General features: G+C 38.6%; 1 long non-coding RNA gene across 1 annotated transcript in view; it reads right to left on the reverse strand.

The window, feature by feature from the left end:
- Positions 1–23701, reverse strand: part of LOC144381743 (uncharacterized) — a 102122-nt gene that overhangs the window by 532 nt on the left and 77889 nt on the right. The gene's annotated exons all lie outside the window — the stretch shown is intronic.

Here is a 23701-nt window from a genome sequence, read left to right on the forward strand (position 1 = left end):
TAGTCATTTAAATAAATGTCTTATTGCTTAGATATGCCATATAGGCTTCATCCTTATCCCCAACCATAGAAGCAACCTTAGAAATTGATTGTGTGCTTTGCTAATTTAACAGCAAGAGAAAAGAGCAACTGAAAATCATTATTCTGATGCATCCCGCTTCTAAGTTTTATCCTTCAACACATTGGAAGTCTTGAGTGTATGTCTTCCTGGGAATAGTTGTAAGTTGACATTAACAGAGAAACAAACAAAAGTGAACTGAACAATGAGTAGATCAAGGTCTACTGTTACATAATAAATCAGAGTTATGACAACAGTGCTTCCCCTGCTTGGAGTAAGGGCCACTCCAAAGCATTTCCAGTTTTAATGGAAAAAAGTCATTATATTCTAATGTAACTTTAATTACTTTCCATAATGTTCTAATATGATTTTCCTTACATAAAACCACGCTTAAATCCTCAGTTATCTTTATAATGGCCAAGGATGTGAGGCCAGGGGGCTTCAGGACACATCACATGCACTTATCAAAGGACAACTATCTACTCCAGAGGACATCATTATGTGTTTTGATGTGCCTTTGATGTAAATGAAATGTAAACCCAAGCAGCTCCAGCTGCTGGGGTATTGTATAGACACCCAAAGTGTCATCCAGCTTTATATAATCATCTTACTTTGAGTCTTTGGGATTTGATTAAAAGTGAATTCTTTCTGATGTCATTTCCATAACAGTTAACAGCAACTTGTTCCTAGATAAAGCTCTGTGACTACAAACCTGGCAATGAGATACACTTTCAATTTTCCACATGAAACACTCAGCCCAGACATAGCTAAACTTCCAAGATCAAAATTAAGCAATAAACCATAAGATTCAAAAGGAAAGGAAAGAAAACAAAGCTGAGCAAGATGTAGGGGAAAGAATAGGAATGGGGTGTATTTTGACTGAACGAGCATGTTTTGCTTATTGGGTCACACCACACCCTCTTTCTAAGTATGCATTGAAAAGTTGGCTACAAATGTACATAAGATGTGATCATTTTGCAGCTTAAAAAAAATCTCTCTGAACCTGTACTTGCTAAACCTTTCAGGACAATCATTTGAGTTTTAAATTAGGCTTAATTGTTTTAAATCTTATTGCCAAAAATAAAAATACTAAATAATTGGGCTTTTTTGGTTACCTAAAGAGACTTCAAGATTTAAACCATCCATCAAAATATGATAAAAGTTATGGACTACATCAGGTCAACTATTTTATGATATGCTTTCTAATCATACCATGAATGTATTTTTTTTTAATGTAAGTGTTAGCCTGATTAGGTAGAAAAGTTCCTGTCATACACTGAATCATTTTTTATGAAAATAGAAGTTGTGGATCCATGATATAGACAGATTACAGTGAATCTTGAATCTTCTGGGATTGTAAAGAAAACCATGTGTTTTGAGTTATAAAAGTTCATATGTGAATTTTTCTGCAGAGAAAGGACTGTTCCTCCTTTATACTATCCAGTGGTTACCTGAACTTAAAGAAGAGTAAGAGCCCCTCATTTTGGCATAACCATTTCAATATAAGTTTATTTCGTCTGTTCATTGATTCATTAGTCAACTAATAAGTACTGAGTGACTATGTAGGATCCAGTGATAGATAAGCCAGATATATTCCCTGTCAGGGGTTCTTTGGGCTAATTTGGGGATACAGGTGGCAAGAGATTCCATGGAAGAAGTTCAATTTACTTAGCAAACAGATAAGACTTTCTATCTCAACCTGGGGCATCTGGGAAGAATGCCCAAGCAATATGATTTGTTTTAATCTATTACAGTTATTATCCTTAATGATCCACAAATCATTCCATCTGTAGCCTCTTCCTTATGATGCAACTCTAGTAGAATTTGAGAGTGTGTGTTCTTGATTTCTTGACAAGATATTCTGGTCTTGTACACTTCCTGCCCCACACCTGGAATTAGCCGAACCTCTAAAAAGATCTGGTCTCTTTTATTAGGAAATAATATTTAAGGATCATAGTCTGTATGCTAGAAGTTTTAAATTCAATATTTTTTAAAATAATAAAAAGAAACTCAAACTTCACATAGGAGGTTTAGTTTCTGAAATCATAGAGTTAAATAAAAATGGTGTTATAGGAGATAGCATGAAGTAATAGGAAGAAAATGGATAGATCTAAACCCAAATCCACAGTCTACCAGCATCAAGTCAATCTCTCGTAGGTTATCTCCTCATGTCCAAAATGGAGACATCATTACGTTCTTTAGGATAATGGTGGAGGTTAGATGAGGAGATGCAGTTAAAGCACCTGGTGACTGCATATTCCATATCTCATTGAATGGAAAAGGCCATAGATTACCAGATGCCCTTCAGCTTCCATGGCCACACATTGTCATTAGAATAAAGGCCAAACCCCACCTGTCTTGTCAAACTCTGCATGACTGGCCCCAGAGCCCTCTGGTTCCACCTCCTAGTGCCTCCTCTCAATCTCTGGTTCTAGCTTCACAGGTTGCTTCCAGCAACTGGCTCTCAGCTCTTCCATAGGCTGTTCTGTCTGCTGGAAGCTCTCTCCATGGGGTTCACTCCTCTATTGTTCAGACTTCGTTTTAAATAACTATCTGGCAAAGAAAAAAAAAAAAACTTCTTTGTTCTATCCTCTCAGTATGTAATATAGGAGGCTGTTGTTTCTTAACCTGGGTTATCAGATCATGTCTTTCCACATTCACTCAAATATAACACTCTGTCTAAAGTCTCTGTTTGGAACTTGAGGATCAAAAAAGTCAAACTTCATGTAATTACATATTAGGCAGTGCTAATGGCGTAAGTGTTCTAAAGCCCTTTCATCAAAGCACTATCAGTTGTATTGATGGGATATCACTTTTAGCATGGTAGTGGAAATTTTGGAAACCAAGATTATTTCTTCCCAAATTTTGGCCGAGATAGTAAAATATTTTATAAACAATGATGAAGGTAGTTATAAAATGTTCTTATGGAAGTTAATCTAGAACTCTCTCTAAAATGCTCATAAATACTGTAGGTCCTTAAATTATATGTCACAGGGAACAAGTACTGATTTGACTACTTATTAGATGTGGATCAAAGGAGAAAACCACTTAACATAACTGGGCATCAGTTTTCTCTGCTAAAAACTGGGAATAATAACAATTCCTAGGTCACAAAATTGTTGTAAGGATTAAATAAAACAATGGAGGTAAAACAATTGCAGGATTGCCTGTTGAACTTCTGCTTCCAACCCAGATAGAATAACAGGAGCCTTTTTACCCTCCTGGCTAAAACAATCACCACCGCAAAAAAATACACATAAAATATATGAAAGAAAGTTTTTCAAGACACTGATATCAGACAACAAAGAAAAGTAATCCCCAAGAGAGGAGAATCAGACCAGGGGAGCCCTGAGATTGCTCAGCTAACCACCTCAGGAGAGTTCCTGGCCATGGCATGGGGGAGGGGACCCCAAGCAGAGGTTGGCAGACCCCTGAGGTGAAAAGATGAAGCTGAGACTCTGCAGAGATCCCAAGAAAGCTAGTGTTGGCAGAACTGGAGAGGAGAGAAAACTCTGTAAATCTGCAGACAGTCCCTCTCATGTATTCAATTCATTACTGATCATTGCAGCATGGCTGGGGAAAAGAGTATCTGAAAGGAGTAGAGGTAAGAGTGCTCAGCTTTCACACAGTGCTGGAAATAGTGATTCTTCCCACCAGCCAGAGTGGAAAAAGTCATGACTCACCAGGCACTGGACAGAGTACTCAGGAGGGTTTTAACTCCATGGTGGGAGTTAACGTGTGTTTTAATGGGGTTTTAACTCTATCGCCCAAGAGTGAGTACTGCCTGGTCCCACCTACCAAATCTTAAAAGCAGTACATGAGATCCAACAAGATAAAATTCAGGATGTCTGTCACATCATTAAATTAAATTAGCAGGCACACTAAGAAGCAGGAAAATATAACCCATAACCAGGATCAAAATCAATAAATCAAAACCAACAGCTGACACAGATGTTAAAATTAGCAAAGACATTAAAATTGTTAAGGTAACTGTATTTCCCATGTTCAAAAAGTTAAGTAGAGATATGGAAGATATAAACTTAAAAATTAAACTGCTATAAATGAAAACTATCATGTCTGAAATGAAAAATATACTGGGTGGAATTAATGGTGGAATAAACGTTGTTGAAGAAAATATTAGTGAACTTGAAAACAGAAATAGAATATATCTAAAATGAACCACAAAAAGGAAAAAGAATAAAAGATAATGAATAGAGCTTAATTGAACTGTGAGACAACTTCTGAAAAGGCATTTGAAGAGGAAGGGATGGGAATAGAAAAACAATTGAAGAAATAACTGAAATTTTCCCAAATTTGATGAAAACTATAAATTTAAGAAGCACAACAAAACTCGAGCAATAAAAAGGAAGAAACTGGAGCAAGGTACATTATCATCAAATTGTTCAAAACCAGTAATAAAGAGAAAATCTTTAAAGCAGCCAGAAAGAAAATTAAAGACATGTCACATAGAGGACCAAAAATGATATGACAACAGATTTCTAGCCAAAAGTATTACAAGCAAAGACAGTGGAGCAACATATTTAAAATACTGAAACAAATAACTATCAACATAGAATTCTATTCAGGAGAAGAGATGAGAATCTTTCAAAAATAAAGGCTGAATAAAGATTTTTTAAGACCTACAAAAGCTGAAAGAATTCATCACCAGCCACCAATTTGCACTACAAGAAATGATAAAGGAATTTCTTCAGGCTATCAATTCATCAACAGAACATGACAATATTTATGGACCCAGTAAAAGAGCTTCAACATGATTGAAGGAAAAACCAATAGAGCTGCAAGATGACTCATGAAAGAAAAAATTTAATAAATTGGACTTTATTAATATTAAAACCTTTTTCTCTACAAAATATACTATTAAGAGAATAATAAGTCAAGCCACAGGCTAGAAGAAAATATTTGCAAAACACATATCTGATAAAAGACTGGTATCCAAAAAATACAAAGAACTCTCAAAACTCAGCAATAAACAAACACATAACCCAGATTAAAAATGGGCAAAATAACTGAGCATTTCACCAAAGAAGATATGCAGATGGCAAACAAGCACTGAAGAGATGTTCGATATCATTTTTCATTAGGAAACTGAAAATTAAAACAAGAATGAGATACCATTACACACATATTAAAACAGTTAAAACTCAAAAAACTAACTATCAATTCTTGGTGAGGATGTGTAGCAACAAGAACTCCAGTTCATAAATGGTAAAAATACAAGTGATGCAGCCACTTTGGTAGATAGTTTGGTAGTTTTTCATAAAACATATCTTACCATATAATCCAGCGATTGTGCTCCTACTGTATTGAAAATTTTGTCCACAAAAAAACCTTACACATATTTGTATAAAAGCTTTATCCATAACTGACCAAAGTAGAAGCAAACAACATGTCCCTCAACAGGTGAGTGGATAAACAAACAGTGATACAAACATACAATGGGATACTATTCGGTGATAAAAAGGAATGCAGTATAAACTAATGATGTAATGTATGGGGATTAACATAACAATAAAAAAATTTAAAAAAAATTAGTTTAAAAAAAAAAAAAGGAATGCAGTATCAATCCACACAATGACAGGGATGAAATTTATGTGCAGACTGCTAAGTGAATTAAGTTACCTTGAAAATGCTATATAATTGATGACTTCATTTACATGACATTCTGTAAAAGGCAGTGCCATAGGGTTGCAAAATAGATCCATGGTTGCCAGAAGTTTGGGGATAGGAAAGAGTGAAAAGATGAAGTACAGGGTTATTGTGAGGTAGAAAAAGTATTCTATAGATTACTATATTGGTAGATATATGACCCTATCTATTTATCAAAATCCATAGAATTTTATAGCACAAAGAGTGAACATTCATGTATGCAAATTTTTGCAAATCTATTTATGAGGTCAGGGAATCCCAGGATGAAATGTGCAATGTGTATAAAACAACTTCAGGGAAGGAGAGGAGGAAAAAGTGGTGCTGACCTAATTCACTTTAGAAGGAACTGGAGGGGATTATGCTAAGTGAAGTAAGTCAAGCAGAGAAAGACAATTATCATATGATTTCATTCATATGTAGAATATAAGCAATAGCACGGAGGACCACAGGGGAAGGGAGGGAAATCTGAAGGAGGAGAAATCAGAGAGGGAGATGAACAATGAGAGACTATGGACCCCAAGAAACAATATGGGGGTTTCAGAGGCGAGGGGGGTGGGGAAGGGGGTAACAGGGTGATGGGTATTGAGGAGGGCACGTGCTGTGATGAGCACTGGGTGTTGTATGCAACTAATGAGTCACTGAACACTACATCAAAAACTAATGATGTACTAAACAGTGGCTAACTGAACATAATAATAAAAAAAAGAAGTGAGTGGCGACTGTAAGACAAATGGCAAAAGAAACTGTCTACGGAGAGAACTGTGCTCTAGCTGATAAAGTTATTTCCCATAGGGTATCCATTATCACTTCTGAAACCACCATACATGTGTACACATGTGTTCCTGGAATGGAATAATTAAGTAAATGGATGGTGGGTACTGGGACCCAGTTTTCTCACTGTTGGAGTAGAGCTTATAAACAAGCAAGAGAAAGCTTGAATATTCTCTATGGTAATGGATGAAAATTTGAGACATAAGCATGGGCTCATGTTTACTAAGATGAAGATGATTTCATATTCATACTATTTATAGGTATGAGTGTAAACATGCAATAGCATAGACTCATATTTCCTTACTCTGCCAAGTGGGGGAGTTAGAAGCAATGACACCCCAGTAGCACCATGCACACCCAGCATCCAGGTCTTGGTCTTTAATACCATTCTCCAAAGGTACTGGAGCTCATTAGAAATGCCTAATTCTAGGCCTGGGTCAGGAAATATGCAATATGGGCCAGGAGCATCTTGTAGTGCCAGAAAATAATGATGTCCTGAATGACGACACCAACAACAAAACAAAAAACCACAACTGTGCTGGGGTATGGAGAAAGGGATACAGGAGTCAACAAAAGAGTTCCCAATGGTAAATGCGACAATTTGAACAACAGAATAAGCTGAAGTATAAACAAATATCCATGATTCCATAATGATATAAATAAATGATTGGATATGTAAATAAATGAAGAATAGATAAATCTCTAATATAAAAAATTCTAAGTAACTCCCCACCCTTTAAGTGTGGGATCCACATAGGGACTTGTTTTCAAAAAATACAGTATGGAAAGTGGGGTAGGGGTGGGAGGAGTAATATTACAGTAGAAAAACCAGACAAATGCCCCATCAGCCAGGTAATCAGATCAATATCAAAAGTGATAGGTCATTTTAAGAGTGTGTACCCTTGATATGATGTGATAAGAATAGACCTTTGGCTCTGTGGTCTTCCTCCCCAAAATTCGTAACACCAATCTCATAAAAAAAAAAAAAAAAAAAATCAGATGACTTCCATCAGTCTATAAAAATACCTGACCAGTACTCCTCAAAACTATCAATGTCACCAAAATCAAAGGAAACCTGAGAATCTGTCATAGACAACAGGGGCATAAAGATATATGTTTAAATGTGATGCGGTGCTCTGGATGGGAGGTCACTAGGTAAAACCAAGGAAATCTGAATAAAGTATGGACTTTAGTGAATGATGTGCCAACACTGGTTTATTGGCTGTGACAATACTAACACTAGGGGGAACTGGGACAGAGTATACAGGAATCACCTGTACTATGTTTGTATTCAAACCTAAAATGAAAAGCTTATGAAAAGAATAATTATTTTTAAAAGCAGTGCTTGGCATATTATTTAACACCAGCATTAATTTTTTATTTATGATTAATTATTACTTATATTTATTTTTTCTTAACTAGCAATACCTAAGTGATTAATATTTTTTTTATTTTTTTTAGTATTTTATTTATTTATTTGACAGAGAGAGAGCACAAGCAGGGGGAGCGGCAGGCTCCCCGCCGAGCAAGGAGCCTGATGCAACGCTCGATCCCAGGACCCTGGGATCATGACCTGAGCTGAAGGCAGACACTTAACCGACTGAGCACCCAGGCACCCCTAACTGATTAATATTATTAAGCACCTATTTGTTTAAACATTTATTTGTTTTACTGTCAGTGACAATCTCATACTAAAGAATTGAATGTCTTAAGATAAAGCAATACACTAGGGCGCCTGGGTGACTCAGTCGGTTAAGTGTCAGACTCTTGATCTCAGCTCAGGTCTTGATCTCAGGGTTGTGAATTCAAGCCCTGTACTGGGCTCCATGCTGGGCATGGAGCCTACTTAATAAAAATAAAATAATAATGCAGTATACTAGTAGTCAAGCCAGGAACAGATACAGATTTTAAGATCCTCATTTTGAAAGTAAAAATACAACGTCATCCATACAATATTAGGTTCAGGGCCTTTAAAGGTCTGCCTTGCAACTGCACGGCCCTGCAGCTGCACTTCATGGGCTTCATTGTTCACCCCTGGACCAACCCATACAAGTATCTCTTACCCAGTTGAGTGGTAAGTTCACAAGGTTAGGAAATTTACCAACTGCTTCTGAGAATTGAGTGTGTGAATTACAGAAATTTAACCCTGGCAATTTAATAGGCCCTATGAAAAGGAATAAATTGGCAGAAAATTAAGTAGATTAGAAAGTAGGTTAAGGAATATAACAAGAGGCAACACGTTAATCCAAGCCAGTCATCATACAAAAATCATCCATGTAGACAATCTGCAGACCAGTGCCTAAAATGATACCTTGTGGTTGGTTTGCATCAGAATCCTAAGACCTAACAATGGTTAAAAGTATAAAAATAGTTCCCATAGCTCTCTTGGCTAAGTGTGATACTTTCATATCCTAATTAAGCATCTCTGGGTGTCAAGCATAGTCCTGGTAGTTGAAGGGAAAGTAAAGAAATGCACAGCTCCCATCAAAGGCCTGTCCCTGAAAGACACGCAGGTCTAAACACGAGTGCAAGTACAATCTGTCTTCCTGTACTAACTCCTCTCGCCTGCGATACCAGCTGCAGTCCCCTCGCCAATCAGAATGCACAGGTAATTAGCTCCTGTGCAAGCTGAAGGGTCCCAACATGTTTGAGCAGGTTGGCATCAAGGGTTTAAGATGCACCTGTTTACGATTAGCTACAATGGATTCCATACACCACACCTCATTTCTTGGAGGGAAGGAAGAACTTGTTTGAGCAATGATCGCCACCTTTTTCTCTCCTCCAGTTTTGTTATTGACAAAGCCATCTCAAACTCATTCACCTGGTCTGCTTTTAACGTTCTTTCTCTCCAAACCTGCTGCAAATTAATGTATTTAAACTGCCTAGTTAAACTCACCAAATAACTCTTCTTCCCGTCACTTTGCTGTCATAGGGAAACCTGGCCTGCCTCCCAGAATATGTTGATGCCAAAACACCATACCTGCCCTGGACTGTAGACCCCAGGAGCTGTGCTGTGTCACTTCTTCTCATCATAGTTAGAGCCAAACATAAGAGGAAGAGATGGGACGCTAGCTCCCTCAGCGAGCTTTCCATGGGAGTCCTTTGTGTGTTGTTCTATCCAAGAGGGGCACCCACAGGGGGGCGCACACAAGAGCATGGAGCAATCTGCATAGACCTATGAGCATAATGTAGACAAATTCCCATCTCCACTCTGACTGACAGAACTGAGAGCCAAAGACGAATAGGTTAAATGAGTATTTCGTCATCATCTTAAGTGGTTAGATAAAGCTAATGATAATTCTGAGTTACCATCCAACACTAATAGGAAAACAGATTTTTTTTCTTTCAAATGTACCTGATCTCTCTCTCTTTCTTTTTAATTTTCCTTCAAAAGATAAATACTTGTTGGTCTTTTTTTACTGTGCAATGGATAATACAGATGCCATCCCCATTTCTACAACACATACTCACTTAAGATCCAGGGCTACAGGCATGGGAGGTGCAGAGTTGCCACACTGAGTTTCACAGACCACCCACTTAACCACAGGGTCAATTCCAGCTTACCAACCCACCTTCAGGTGTGAGAACTAAGACTGAGCAGACAGAGTTAGAAAAGGACACGTCCACCCTCAAGAATTTCCTCAGAACTTCAATTAAAGACCCACCCCTCTACCCACAGCCCAGTCAACCTTGGAGACTTCCAATAAGAAGGCAAAAGCATGGTCCAGTTGCTCATCCTAAACACAGATTCTTCCAGACCACTGGAAGACCATCTTCCTCCAGACCACTGAGTCCTCAGATGTACTGGGACTCCTCTGGGCCTGTGACATGGGTGCTGGCCAGTACTTGTGAAGATTTCTCTGTGATCTCTGCAGATTTATAGAAACCTACCTAGATTCCAGGGGCAGCACCAGTCCTGAAAAAAGTCATCTGGACCCTGGCCTGCCTCCATCCTCTTCCTCAGCCATCTATCACTGCCCTTAGATCCTTTGCCCCTCACCAATTACACTTCAGTGTGGTAAGATGAGAATTTGAAGTGTTGGGCTTATAGAGAAAATTTAGGCAAATGAAGAAAAGACGATGGAGCATAAGGTCTTTTTAGATCTCTGAAATTAGTCACCTGGCCAAGGACAGCAGTGATTCCTAAAATTAAATAGTGCATCAGAATCACCTAGAAAACTATAACAAAAAGACAGGTCCCATGCCCAGTGGCTCTGACTGATTGCAACTGGAGTTGGGCTGCATGCCTTTGCAATCCTATGTATACCAAAATTTGAGAATCACTTGTTAGGGCAACTCTGTCAGGTACTATTGTATACCAAGACTCCTTGGCATTGGGATCTATGTTGAATTTCTGAGTCGTCATTCTAGTTAAATTCCACTAGGATGGAAACAGTTCATTTACTCAACAAATATTTATTAAATGTCGAACAGGGCCACCTGGGTGGCTCAGTCGGTTAAGTGTCTGCCTTCGGCTCAGGTCATGATCCCAGGGTCCTGGGATCGAGCCACACGTCGGGCTCCCTGCTCCATGAGGAGCCTGCTTCTCCCTCTCTCTCTGCCGATCCCCCTGCTTGTGCTTGTTCTCATTTTCTCTCTCTCTAATAAATAAATAAATAAAATCTTTTAAAAAATAAATAAATAAATGCTTACTGAACAGAAATACCAGGCAAATATATATAGAGAGAAATATAAGTCTATACATGTATGTCTGCTCTAAGACTATGTCTCAAAAGTTAAGTTGCCTGCAGTTTCAGAAAAAAAAAGTATTTAAGCTTTGGACTTCTTTATCATGTTACATAAACCAATACCAGGATTCATCACTTTCCAGAAACTAAAATGCCTCTGTGTGCAACTAGTTGTGTCCATTTGGAGGAAATTATAAGCCTCTCTTCCCTTGAAGGTTTTTCACCCCAACCCCCCAAAAATTTACATTTCAAAATCATGTTTATTAAGAACTAGGGAGGTACCAATATAGAATACAAAATGATACACAAGTAAATAATATTTGTTGAATCCTACACTTAAGGTATTTCCATTTTCTTTCACCAAGAATTTTTCCTTTCCTCCTTTTTCCATTTCTCAGCTTTGCCACAAATATTTCTGTTTTTCTTTGGCATGGATTAGGAAAGAGATCATAATTACATAATACTGAATTTCTTGAATATGGGTGCTGTCTTAAGTACCTCTCTTAAGAAAATAAAGCTGGAGAAAATTCCACTGCAGATCGTGGAAGTCTGTCTTAAGGTGTCTCTTAGTTGATGACAGGATTTTCCTCCATTTTCACTGAAGGCATGGCCTACTTCTAGACTCATATATTTGTCGTGTTCAACCAGGACTTCCTTTGCTGACGTTGATCTCAAACAGGATAAATGGAAGGTTCTTGCCTTTGGTGAGAGTTTAAATCCAGTGCAGATGACCTTCAAAGTCCAGAATGTCTCAGCTGTCCACCTTGTTGAGGGCCTCAGCTCTGGCCCTCTGCTAATCCTTCAGATATATTCCTTTATCTTCCTTTTCCCCCAAATTTCAAAATGCCTGTTCCACTTGGGTTATTTCATACATGCTCAGTGAAGAAAACAAAAATGGGGGGCACCTGGGTGGCTCAGTTGGTTAAGCGACTGCCTCCGGCTCCAGGTCATGATCCTGGAGTCCCGGGATCGAGTCCCACATCGGGCTCCCTGCTCGGCGGGGAGTCTGCTTCTCCGTCTGACCCTCCCCCCTCTCATGTGCTCTCTCTCTCTCATTCTCTCTTTCAAATAAATAAATACAATCTTAAAAAAAACAAAAAAAAACAAAAATGGGAATTCAGAAATACAATCTGATCCAAATGAAATTGTCTCCCTCTAAGCAAAGAAAGGTGATTTGACTGGGCCATGCTGTATGGCATGAACAAAAGTTGAAGTACATGGTGTGGGGCTTCCTTTATTATTCTGACCTTAGGCATGAACTCTGACCTGACAAACTGCTAAGTATCCAGAGACTGGAGCTATCCAAAGACCATTCTTTGACGATGGAATGATGCTGTGCACCTGTGCCATCTAATAGGTAGCCACCAGTCACAGTGACTACTGAGCACCTGAAATGTGGCTGGTGTGACTGAGGAACTAAAGTGTTAGTTTCATTTAATATTAATTAATTTAAACTTAAATAGCAAAATGTGGCTCTTGGCTACTGTATTGCACAGTGCAGCTCTAGATTCTAGTCTAGAGGGAATCAGGAACCCTTTGAAAGACTTCTAATATGTAAAAATGCAACACTGTGTCCATCGATGACTCAAGAGTCAGGATGAGCAGCTCTGCTCCATTCTGGTCACTACAGGAGGCAATCCGATGTCACCAGAATGGCATCCTTGCCCCCTCTTTTCCCAGAGGACACAAGGGTGCATGGCTGGCTCAGAGAAACACAGAAGGCTGGTCCTCCACCTTCTCTGCTGAGGGCTTACAGTCCACTCCAAGCAGAAAAGAACTTCCTTCTCTGGAGAGATTTGGAATTAAGTCTATCTGGAATTTATAGTTATCTAAGAGGTTCAAAAATTAAGTGGCTGCCTTAAGAATGCTGTATTCCAGCACATGGCAAGGGAGATTGCCTAATTTAGGAGAAAATATCGAGGGAAAAAATACTTGGGAATCATACTTACAGAGCCACGTAATTAGGCAAAAGCAAAGACTCCCAATTTCCCTGTTGATCACCCAGCAAATCTATGCCTTGGATGCTCTACTCATATCATCTCATTAAAAACTGGCTATAATCCAGAGTGGTACAATTATTAAGCAATGCACATTGCAAAGCACTTCCAATGGATAAACTATTTCCCTTAATTTTCCACAACAAACCTAGAATAATAATTTCTTTTTTATGTTTACAGATGAGAAAACTGAGGCTAACAAAGATTAGGAACTTTACTTAAGATCACATAACTTGAATTCAAGCCACTTAGGTCTAGTTGCAAAGCTCATAGGAACTGTCATTAAAAACCTTGAAAGTTTTATTGACTTAGCCTTCAATACAATTTTTTGTCTCTCTAAATACATAGTAACAAATAGCCACACACACACACACACACACACACACACACACACACACGTGCCCATGCTTATGAAAATCTGATTTTAAAACCATTAAGTTACAAAGTGGGGGCTTGGGTTTGGAATGACAATTATTTACTTCAAAAAAAATTGATTCATCACAGTGTCTTACACTGGGGATGTCCAACATCTTGTATTCTCTCTCCATAGAGAGATATCTTTTTGTCCTTCCAGAAAGGCTTGTGTCAGACCCAGTGAAAGACAAAGGACAAGCTTTTACAATAATTTCTTTATTTCATAGGTTTCACCTGAGCCTTTTTAGATTGCTCATATGTGTGCATATATATTCACACACATTTTAAAATTCCTCTTTTTATTATCTATTACTAAAAGCTTCTATTAAAATTATCCTGTCTTATTAGGATGTGAAGAATTTTGTATTTCTTTGTATTGCCATGATTTATTATATCTAAGAGAGATCACATACTTAATAAATGATATGTGAATAAATAAATTTATAGAAAATACATTACCAGATATAAAATACATTTTAAGTTGTGACAGACCATAACACAAAGCCTGGAATTAGAGAATTCTGTGTAGTATTCTTTTCTACATTTCTTTCCCAAAGTCTTTCATGTTTTACAGGAGAGCTGGAGTCAGTTTGGAGTGTGAATTTCCTGGAGTGTTCAGTTTGGTTCACAGCCCCAGTGTTATTTCAACATTAGCCTTGCTCTCTGAATAATGACCAGGCTAATGCAGGGTCAGGGGTAGCTGTTCTTTTCCAGTTTCTAAATTAAGGCTAGGTTAATATTAGTTCAGATAAAATAGCCTTCAAATATAACCCAAAGGAAAAAATATAGATTTTTTTTTTTTTAATGAAAATAGTTTTGCCAGGGAACAAATTCCCTTTTAGGCTTCAGGTTGGGGGGCAGGAGGGCTTAGAAAAGAGGACGCATGAACTAAAGGAGACAGGCATTGCTCTTATCTTGGCAGCAGGACACAGCCCAGAGCCTCCTGACAGGCCATTCCCACTTTACAGAGGCTTCAGAAGTCATTTGATAGTGGATTCTCAAAAACATTTGTTAAGGGAAAGAAAAAACCCAAGGGCAGAGGATGGAGAAATGCGCGACTTAAAACTGGCTTGAAATAAGCAACAGTTCCACCTGAAGTCGCTGCCCTGGCAATGCGAAGAGGGTAATGGGAGGGGAGGAAGTGGGAATGAGTGCCTGTGTCTGCAGGAAACTGGGTGCTATATTTAATACATTTGTAATGGATTTGATTACAAAACCGGGCTGGCTGTGAAGCTGGCGAAGCAGCAACATTGTTTTGGTTAGCAACAATTCCAGGAGATGTGAGAAACTCCAGGTGGCCTCCGTGACCCAGGAGAGATGGAGTGGAAGAGGCTCCCGTGTGTCCCTGGGAGGCTGGCAGTGCCCCATCTCCTAGTGCTCTCTTGCTGCCCCAAATCCACCCCAGTGGCCGGCCATCCCTCTGCCCCTTGCAGGCCCTCACACTCAGCCATAGCATAGTTGCATACCCATTCATACAGAACCTACTGCTTTTCTCTCACATCTGTGTTTTCATTTTGCTTCCCATGTGATAGTCTGAAGCCCAAAGACACTAATGCAGTATAAGGATTTCGAACAGGTCTAGATAGTAACAAATCTAGGGTAGGATCTCACAATCCGTTGCTCTTCTCTCAACCACACTATCAGTAGTTTAAGGTACTGTATGATCCAGAGAAGACTAACCTGTTTTAGAAAATACCTTCTATGTTTAGGAGTTTTAGAACCTAGAAAAAAGTATAGCTGTAAGTACACATGTTTCTACATGACATCCTCCGAAGATGGAAGTGTTTAAGCAACATTATTCAAAGAACATAGATTCCAATCTAACCCAATCTCTCCAGTTTCTTCCTTCAGTTCAGATTTTAGCTCCTTAGGAAGCTGGAAAGGAAGCAAGCTGGAAATCTGTTCCTTCCGCCCTGACCACGTGACAGTCATCCTCTGCCCACATCAGCAGCTACAACTATGAAACCATGAGGAAATGTCACATTCCCTGAGCAAAACGCAGCAAGTTGCCTGTCTCCACATGTCCTCTGCTCCCCTTTTTTCTCCCCTCTTCCTTCCTCTTTCCCTTTTCCTTCGCTCCCCACTTCCCCTATCCCTTTTTCCTCCCTCCCTCCAACCTTCTCTCCTCCAGGCCTTCTCCACCTCTCTCCCTTCCTGCATCTCTCCTCCCCTCCTCCCCTACCTCCCTCCCATTCTCCCCCATCCCTCCACCTCCCTCCCTTCCATTTCCCTTCCTCTGTTCTCCTCTCTCCCTCCCTCACTCCTTTTCTTCCTTAAACTTGGAGAATTTACTGTGTATTTGCTACTAGGTGAGATGCAGAGACACAACCACAAAATAAAATGAATACAATCCTGTGCCTGGGGAGCTTAAATTCTAGAGAACTAAAAAAAAAAAAAAGTGTTGATAAGTAATTGATTTACTTTTTTAAAGATTTTATTTATGTATTTGAGAGAGAATGAGAGAGAGAAACAAGAGGGGGGAGGGTCAGAGGGAGAAGCAGACTCCCTGCCGAGCAGGGAGCCCGATGCGGGACTCCATCCTGGGACTATAGGATCATGACCTGAGCAAAGGCAGTCGCTTAACCAACTGAGCTACCCAGGCGCCTAGATAAATAATTGATTTAAATTGTCATAAACATCATGAGGGAAGCTGAGGGTGCTGGGAAAGGACTGAATCTGGGGAGGCAGTATTTGAAGCCCCTTGGGACTGCCCACACCCCCGGGCTGCCCACTGGACCCCTACTGCAGCTTTGTGCAGCACTGTGAGGGGCAGCCATTGGCCACATTTGAGCACAGGGCGTGTGGCAGCAGGAAAGAGCCGAAATGGAGAATACCTCGTTCTGGCTATTGTGTGGGACAAAGCAGGAGTCTGCGCTCCAGCAGAAGGGAAGAGAACAAGGTGGGAGTGAGCCAAAGGGAGGGAAGCAAAGGGCTAAGGGAATGGCAAAGAGGGAGAAGTACACAGAGGGAATCGGAGTGGGGTATCTGAGGGGCAAAGAGGCCATTAATAACCAAGGCTATTTCTGAATAAACCTATTTCTATCAGTTCTGGAAATAAACTTTTTCCAGAACATTGAAACCATTCCACTTAGAATGACTTGGGAATTTGAATGGTTGGGATCAACATGCTGAATGACTTGGGAATTTGAATGGTTGGAATCAACATGCTTAGTGCTCAGCATGATCCTAGGTCTAGCAATACAATGCCACCTCAGACACCAGCTCTATTCCTGCAGGTTTACATCCACAAAATTATGCTATAACATAATTTCCATCACAGCATAGTGACACCATTATTATGAAAGGGGAAACTCTCTGGCACGACTGTTTATAAAAATGCAGAGCCCATAAATATTCTTATGTTTTGATGCATCAATTGCACTTCCAAGAATCCATTCTAGATCAAGAAAGAAAACAGAGGTATCCATAGGGTTTTAAGTATGAGTGTGCTGAAAAATGTTAAGTGAAAAATAACAGGAACAGAAAGAAAATTTGAAGAATGAAAAAAAAATTATGGCATATTCAATATGATGGAGTATTATGCAGCTATGTAAAATCTACAACAGTAGCTTGCACATATGAAGCACATAGTACATATGGCATATCTTTTCTACCTATTAACACAGTGAATCTTTACAAGCACCATATGAGAAAGGTCTTATTATTCAATATACCATTTTACAGGAGCACTGTAATGGAAGAGAATGTAACTAGCAGCTGAAAGGTTAGAGCTTGGACTTTATTTGATTATGAAATCAAAGTCCTGAGCTCCTCCCCCACCTCCCACTCATGATTTGTAAATAATTTCTATTGACATGGATATATGCTTATACCATGATGTAAATGGAGAAAAAACATGATGCAGAACAGCATGATTCCTATATTTTAATTACACACACACACACACACACACACACACACACACACATACACACAGTTGGTCATGCTTTAGTATGGGCACACTGAGAGATACAGGACAAATAAAATGTGTGTATGTGTGTAACTAGAAGTAAATATCACCAAATGTTAATAATGATATATTTTTTTAAATCATAAGATGATTTTGAATTTATTTTTTATGTTTCTTTTCCTAAGCTTTCAATAGTATATGTTACTTTCATAATTAAAAAATAAGCACCATCAAAAATTGCTACAGGAAGGAAGAGAAGTTTACCTATCATTTAATTTTGATTGTTGTACATATGTCGATCTGCATGTTAAATAATTTTTAAACTTTAAAGCAGAATACAAGTAATAATTTTATTATTCACTTTATGCTTTGATTTTAGTGAATCTGTTTACCCACACATGTTTTAAAAACCTTTCTGATCCAGTCATCTTGCTAGAGAAACTTTTTTCTTGTCTTTGGATATATTTTAGAAATAAGTATGGAAATCACAAATTATTTGAAGCAACGAATTTGTTGTTGGGATTGCTGTATGCTTATTTCTTTCTGGTCCAAAGCACTTTATAAAATCAGTTGCTACAAGGCCACTTTCTGAATGGCCTTCTAAAATCCCTATACATTTTTGTCTTTTAATAATTTGGCACCAAACCTCAGTTCTTTGGAAGTTTGGTTCCCTCAAATATATTTTGGAATGTACAAAGAGTCCAGATAATAAAATTTTGGGATAACTTGAATGGATAACTTGAAGAGCCCCTTATAATGCTCACATATATCAACTCTTCATCAAATATCTTTATTGTTCAGCCCAAGTCTAGCTGCATCATTGACCTTAAGAATACCAGGTCTGACTATGTAATAGTAAAGGGGATAATCCAACAAGAAGATATAACAACTGTAAATATTTATGCACCCAACATGGGAGCACCCAAATACATAAAACAGTTAATAACATATACAAAGGAACTAAATGATAGTAATAAAATAATAGCAGGGGACTCTAACACCTCACTTACATCAATGGACAGATCATCCAAACAGAAAATCAACAAGGAAAGAGTGACCTTGAATGACACATTGGACCAGATGGATTTAACAGTTATATTCAGTATATTCCATCCTAAAAAAGCAGAATACACATTCTTTTCAAGTGCACACAGGACATTCCCCAGAATAGATCACATATTAGGTCACAGAACAGGCCTCAAAAAATACAAAAAGATCTAAATCATACCAATCATCTTTTCTGACCACAACACCATGAAACTAGAAATCAACCACAAGAAAAAATTTGGAAACACTACAAATACATGAAGGTTAAATAACATGCTACTAAACAACGAATGGGTCAACCAAGAAATCAAAGAAGAAATTTAAAAAGTACATGGAAACAAACAAAAATGAAAACACAACAGTCCAAAATCTTTGGGATGTATCAAAAGCAGTTCTAAGAGGGAATTTTATAGCAATACAAGTCTACCTCAAGAAGTAATAAAAACCTCAAATAAAAAACCTAACCTTATACCTAAAGGAGCTAGAAAAAGAACCAACAAAATCCCAAACCATCAGAAAGAAGGAAATAATAAAGATTAGATCAGAAATAAATGATATAGAAACTTAAAAAGAAAACAATAGAACAGATCAATGAAACCAGGAGCTGGTTCTTTGAAAAAATCAACAAAATTGATAAACCTCTTAAAAAAAAAAAAAGCCAGAGAGAGAGAGAGAGGGGGGATTCAAATAAGCCAAATCACAAATGAAAGAGGAGAAATAACAACCAACACCACAGAAATACAAACAACTGTAAGAGAATATTGTGAAAAACTGTATGCCAACAAATTAGATAACTTAGAAGAAATGGATAAATTCCTAGAAACATATAGCCTATATCTCTTATAATGAAACACCAGAAAGAGAAATTAAGAAAACAATCCCATTTACAATTGCACCAAAAATAATAAGATGCCTAGAGATAAACCTAACCAAAGAGGTGAAACCCTGTACTCTGAAAATTATAAAACATTGATGAAAGAAACTGAAGATGACACAAAGAAATGGAAAGACATTCCATGTGCATGGATTGGAAGAACAAATTTGTTAAAATGTCTATGCTACCCAAAGCAATCTACACATTTAACGCAACCTCTATCAAAATACCAATAGCATTTTTCACAGAACTAGAACAAGCAATCCTAAAATTTACATGGAATCACAAAAGACCCTGAATAGATAAATCAATCTTGAAAAAGAAAAACAAAGCTGGAGATATCAAAATTCCAGATTTCAAGTTATACTACAACTATAGTCATCAAAATAGTATGGTACTGGCACAAAAGTACGTACATGCATAGATCAATGGAATAGAGGAGAAAACTTAGAAATAAACCCACAATTATACAGTCAATTAATCTTTGGCAAAACAGGAAAGAATATCCAATGGGAAAAAGACAGTCTCTTCAACAAATGGTTTTGAGAAAACTGGTCAGCTACATGCAAAAGAATGAAACTGGACCACTTTCTTACATAATACCCAAAAATAAACTCAAAATGTATTAAAGACCTAAATGTGAGACTTGAAACCATAAAAATCCTAGATGAGAACATGGGCAGTAACCTCTTAAACATTGGCCATAGCAACTTCTTTCTAGGTATGTCTTCTAAGGCAAGGGAAACAAAAGCAAAAATAAACCATTGGGAACTCATTAAATTAAAAAGGTTCTGCACAGTGAAGGAAGCAGTCAACAAAAGTAAAAGGCAAACTATGGAATGGGAGAAGATATTTGCAAATGACACATATGATAAAGGACTAGTATCCAAAATATATAAAGAACTAAATCAACTCAACACCCTCAAAAAACAAATAACCCAATTAAAAAATGGGCAGATGACATGAACAGACATTTCTCCAAAGAAGACATTCAAATGGCCAACAGACACATGAAAAGATGCTCAACATCACTCATCATCAGGGAAATGCAAATCAAAACCACAATGAGATATTACCTAACACCTGTCAGAATGTCTAAAATCAAAAACACAAGAAACAACAAGTGTTGGTGAAGATATGGAGAAAAAGGAATCCTCTTGCACTGTTAATGGGAATGCAAACTGGTACAACCCCTGTGGAAAACAGGATGGAGTTTCCTTAAAAAATTGAAAATAGAACTACCATATAATCCAGTAGCTTCACTTCTAGGTATTTACCTAAAGAATATGAAAACACTAATTTGAAAGATATATGCACCTCTATGGTTATAGCAGCAGTATTTTCAATAGCCAAATTATGGAAACAGCCCAAGTGTCCAGTGTCCATTGACTGATGAATGGATAAAGAAGATGTGGTGTATGTGTATATATTACTCCAATGGAATATTACTCCACCATAAAAATAATGAAATCTGGCCATTTGCAACAACATGGATGGATCTAGAAGGTACAGTACTAAGTAGAATAAGTCACTCAGAGAAAGACAAATACCACATGATTTCACTCATATGTGGAATTAAAGAAACAAAACAAACAAAGAGAAGAAGAGACAAAAAAAGACTCGTAACTATAGAGAACAAACTGATGGTTACTGGAGGGGAGGTAGGTGGGGGAATGGATGAAATAGGTGATGTGGATTGAAGAGTACATTTATCATGATGAGGACTGAATAATATATAGAATTTTTGAATCACTGTATTGTACACCTGAAACTAATATAACACTGTACATTAACTATACTGGAATTAAAAAAAAAAAAAAGAATGACAGGTCTGGATGACCATCTCTCACATTCCACCCCAAGGAGTGAGCATGTCCTCAGAATGTGTCTGAGGTTGCCTGTCATCTTCTGGAATCCAGTGGCCCTTATCAGGTGCTCTCAAGAAACCACTCTAGGATGGGTGGTAATTGTGTTCCTATCAGTGTCAAACATGCCAGAGCTCAGCAGGTGACTGGTAAGAGTTTCAAAGAGCTGATGACAGGAGTGAAGGAGGACACCAGAGGGTGTTGATCCTGCTCTCTCCTTGGACCCCTTGGTCCTCCCTCTCTGGGCTGGCTCAGACCTGCAAGCTGGGCGGATCCTGCTGCACTTCAAGAGTCACTCTAGCTGAGGCTTAGCAAAGCACCCTTTGCAAGCAGTAGAGATACCTGGTCATTCATCATCTTGTCCCCTCCCATTTTTCCCCAAGATATACAGAGTAAACATTTTTCTATCCCAATTTCTAGAGCTGTTTGAAAGGCATTAGTGGGCAGGCACACACACACACACACACACACACACACACACACACATCCCTATATCCTTGTGTTGCAAACTCCAAGTCATACGGGCTTGGACTCTGGCCCTCCTTTCTTTGCCAAGATTCAGATTACTGAGCAAGCAAGAAGAGCTGAGCCAAAGTAAATCAAGTGATTCCACAGGCACATTGTGAGGTGCAGAGCTAGCACTTTTGATATTGTGTAATTAAGGCTGTAACAAACATCACACAGGGAATTAGCCTCCAGATTGTGACAGAAATAAATCTGCTTGGCTTCAAAAGTTTTCCTTAAAAAGAAATATTTTGGTTCCAGTATCTGTGCAAGAGGGAGAAACCCTGCCGTCCTTGACACAGGAAGTAGATAACACCTGTCAGTAGAATTCAAACCACCTGCTTGGGGTGCCTTGGGGGATTAAGCCTGCAGCTGGCCACACGCTCTCCCACTTCTGGGCCACACCTTTGGGGCTACAGATGAGTTTCAGAGTGGGCAGGATTTTTTATATGCAGCACTTAAGACCCCAGATATATAAATCATCACAAATTGTAGAATTTCCCCCAAGGGATAAAGAAAAGTTAAACTCCCCACCTTCAAGATATCACAGTTTAGTATTTTACAGGCTTAACAGTCAACATGGCATCCTCGTTTCCCATATAAAAATGCACAATAGTAAAAACACAGGTCCCAGTACAGCGTGTCTGTTCTTCAGAACAGAAAGCAACCCAGAACCTTCACCCTCAGACTCATGTATAAAAGATTAACTGGAATGCCAAAAGTAACAACTTCCATTGGATTTCTCTACTCTGCTATAAGCCTGCTCTGTTATTCTTGGGAAAGCCCTTCCTGGCTTGAACAAACGTCAACGCTTAACAGACTTTTACCATAAGCATTCTTCTTTATGTTATTTTTAAATTTTTAATGAATTCTGAAGATTGAAAGAGTCAGACAGGTTGGCACTAGGACTGTACCCCTCACATGCATTTTTGCCATTGAAAAGCCTAAGATGAAATGGGCAGTTCACGCCCACATCTTTTTTTTAAAGGACTTCTGAGATGAATTTTGGACCTGCTACTGACAACTTGAAACTAGCAAGAAAATAGAGAAAGTAGACAATGGAGGGAAATGAACTTAGAGTCAAGCTCACATAGGCCACCTCACTGGGGGTGGGAGGAGCACAAAGCCAGAGCTAGCTGTGGTGTTCCCTCATGACCACAGACCATTTGTCCCTCTCTCCTCACTTTATAGTAAGAACCATCCACCTCTTCCTATGCAAACATAGAACTGTTTCATTACAATTGCAGCCATTGCAAAAGGATATTGCAAACATGAAATCACCTTCTAAAAATAAAAATGGATGCATGAGGTCACATGCCTACAACATAAGAAAAGCAATTTAAATGCAGAACCAAAAGTCTCTTCCCATGCTTTGTGTGAATTCTTTGTGTAAATATGTGCCACATGTCAGGCTGTTTACAGAGAAAAGGATTTTGCTTTCTGAATCACACATGTGGTAGACATGCCAACCCTGATGGAAAGAAAAATGGAGAAACGGCTCACCCAGTGATGTCTGTGCTCCTGAATAGAGCCCACAGGCCACCGAGCATCAGTCACAGCTAGGCGTGGCTCAGGAAAGGTCAAGAAAACACCTGACTTGCAGCTCCAGTGAGTCATAATCCCTCTGAGGCAAAGGGATACTTATGCCAAAGCATGAATGATCTTCCTACAGTCTGGGAGGAAAATGAAAAGGAATGCAGAATATATGTGGAAAATTCAATGGCTTTGCTCACTCTCCCCTTGTCCTCATAGCCTTTGGCTCATATACACACCCCTGCATGCACACAAATAAATGCACACCCCACTCATGCCCAGATGTAGTCCTAAGAATACCAGAGGTTATTTTGGTGCCAGGATGCTCATCAAAATTCTCCCTTTCCACTGTATCACAAAGGGTTTGTGGAGGA

The sequence above is a fragment of the Halichoerus grypus genome, chromosome 5 (genome assembly GCF_964656455.1).
Source record: "Halichoerus grypus chromosome 5, mHalGry1.hap1.1, whole genome shotgun sequence".
NCBI lineage: Eukaryota > Metazoa > Chordata > Mammalia > Carnivora > Phocidae > Halichoerus > Halichoerus grypus.